At 36.3% G+C, this 2,806-nt stretch overlaps 1 long non-coding RNA gene across 1 annotated transcript; it reads left to right on the forward strand.

Annotated features, from left to right (window-relative positions):
* The first annotated feature begins 575 nt into the window (after window positions 1-575).
* LOC127580602 (uncharacterized) lies at window positions 576-2,257 on the forward strand. Its single transcript, XR_007957839.1, has 3 exons — window positions 576-651; window positions 1,588-1,764; window positions 1,961-2,257. It is a non-coding gene; the product is annotated as an uncharacterized LOC127580602 (long non-coding RNA).
* The last annotated feature ends 549 nt before the right edge of the window (window positions 2,258-2,806 follow it).

A 2,806-nucleotide genomic window follows, 5' to 3' on the forward strand; every position in this document is an offset into this window, starting at 1 on the left:
CATCCAAAATTCTATATCAAAAATGAAGATTTAGTTTTATCTCTCATGAAGTTTTTGGACGTGTGGTCAGTGGATGCATCAAAGCCAGTTTATGCTGCACGGACGATTGAGATTATTGTAGAATCCACTCTAAGAGATTCAATTTCATAAAGTAATATCATGTTTCTGGGGCTGGATTCCTGATAAAAGTCTGAATCTTGCAAAGTTGTGTTGAAGTTGTGAACTGAGTCCTCAGTTAATGCTTTATTCAAATAATGTAGACAGAATTGCATGGAATTTGCAGTACACAAGCAGGGTATTTAGTCTAGTTAGCCCATGGTGGAATTTATGCTCTATATTAGCTTCTATCTAACTCAATCAGCAGATCCTATGATTCCTTTCTCCCTCATCTAGCTTCTCATTAAAGGCACTTATATCAATCACTTTTTGCCGGAGTGAGTGCCACATGCTAATTGCCCTCTGGTGAAGATGATTCTCCTAAGTGATTCATTGTATAAATCAATGACTAATTAATATTTCAGTGAGCAAGTCTAACCTCAGCTGAGGCTTGTGGTCTATGAAAGGGTTTTACCCAGAAAAGACTATATAGGTTGTTGAACTATAGTGGTTTTGCCATTTTCATCTGGCAATAATTATCAGTGTCAAGTCATTGTAAGTATTATGTGTAGCTGTGTGCAGTGCAATGCATGCATTGATGTTGCTTCCAAAATATTCTTTTGCATGTTGAAGTCAATTGAATGAAAGACAAAAGCTGACTGCCATGTGCTCATGGATTCCTGATAAAAGTCTGAATCTTGTAAAGTTGTGAATTGAGTCCTCAGTTAATGTAATATGTTTAGTGCTACCAACCATTATTGAACTTCTAGGCAAGTATGTCCTTTCAAAAAAAATAGTGCTCACTTGATTTCATTGCATGTTATAATTATACTGGCTCATTGTGTTAACCAGTATCATCTCTTTAATCCCACTCCCCCAAAGGTATTTGTTCCCAGATTGCCTGGAGTATGAAAGCATTTGAAATCACACTTTGCATTGTAATCCAAGTCATCTCCCTTCCCTCCCTCTATATCCTTTCCTTATATTCTCTCCACACCTCTGTCTTGAAACCCACCATCCTACATACATGGATCCACTTAATTCATCAACTGTGAATGTCAAACACTTCATTGAAAAGGTAGGATGGAAAAGGAGGAAACTAATTTATTTCTTCACAATGAGAACCATTGCAGGAGATCAACTTAACAAGCAAGAAAAAAAATCAGTATTTTTTCTTATTTCTCTGAAATATCTTTTAAATTATCCATGCCAAAGGCTGCTCCCAAATATAGATTTTGAATGTACAAATTTGTAAGCGTTCGATATTCTCTTACCCATTGACTTATAAATAGGGGGCTTTATGTTAGTTCAATGTTGCTTAATTCAGAACATTTATTAGATTAGACTGTGTTTATTCTAAATCATTCAAATATTCAATGGATAAAATAAAATATGATATTATCCAAAAGTGTCTTGGACATCAACAGCAGCTGTCTTGGTGATTTAACTCCTATTAAACAGCAGGGGTCACAATAATCTCATTTTTTTCAGGCATGCAGAGGTAATCACTGGTACAAACTATTCCTCTCGCACAAGAATGAGCTCAACGTTGTGCTGGTCAGCCTGCATACTTGTACGTTTGTGTTTACTTGTTAATGCAAAGCCAGAGTGTGGGAGAGTGTTCTGTGCCCATACCAGCACACCCTTGGTCTGCACTCCTTTGGAAAGGTATGCACATCTGCCAGCCCCAGGCAGTGAACAATGCATCATAACGTTAATCCAAGCTAAACCATGCACAGATGTGCACACTTTCAAAGACCCTTCTGAAATATTTAATACTTGGTTAAAAAAAAATCATGTGAGCACAAAGCTCAAGTTTAGTTCTGTCAATTAGTCCAATTTGTATGTTTTTTGGTTTCTGCAGGACACAAATGGGCCACTTGAATGTGGAGAAATTCCAAAGAACCTATTAAACTACATGGTTGTAGAATTCCTACTACCACAAGATCTTTGAAGGTGATAAATTACAATGTGTGTGCCCTGGAGCAGCGAGGCCAAAAAAGAGTGGAGAAAAAACATAATGAACAACATAACGGGCTTTAGTGAAACCAGGCAACCCTATGCTTTGAGACAATTTTTCAATAATTTTTTGAACTTTCATCAATGACTGAAAAGATAATTAAGTGTTTTATCTCTTCACTAAAAGCAAAATAAATAAAAACTGATGATAGATCCTGTGAAGAGCTGAATTAAATTTTATAAAGCACCTTTTGCATGCTGTTTTACAGTTTCACCTCCTATGTTCTTTTTGCACTTCCCCTAGAGGATATGTGAGGATGGGGAAACTTTGGAATACTTCATATTAACAATCTTTTGGCATAGGAAGAAAGTCAAATCTAATATTTAAAAAAATTACGCTGGTTTGATGTTTCATTTATAACAGACAAGTGTTAACATGTTGTATCAAGTGCTGGTTCAAAATAATCTTGACAGCTTGTCAGCTGAGTGAATAATTATTGAATGTAACTTTTTATTTGTCTATGCAGCTCATCATTTGCAGAAAACTCACCATTAAGTAATTTACTTTCAGATTAGACTACTGGTCTCCACCTTCCATAAACATGCACCCAGTACCATTCACTCATCACCTTTATGTTTGCAAACATATACTGAGTCCCAGTCCACCTATGGCTCAGTTTTACCTGTTATAAATTCATTTTATGTTCTTACTTCCCAGTATCTCTGTCACCTGCCCCAATCCCGCAACTCT

Source organism: Pristis pectinata, chromosome 19, assembly GCF_009764475.1.
Source record: "Pristis pectinata isolate sPriPec2 chromosome 19, sPriPec2.1.pri, whole genome shotgun sequence".
NCBI classification, from domain to species: Eukaryota; Metazoa; Chordata; class Chondrichthyes; order Rhinopristiformes; family Pristidae; genus Pristis; species Pristis pectinata.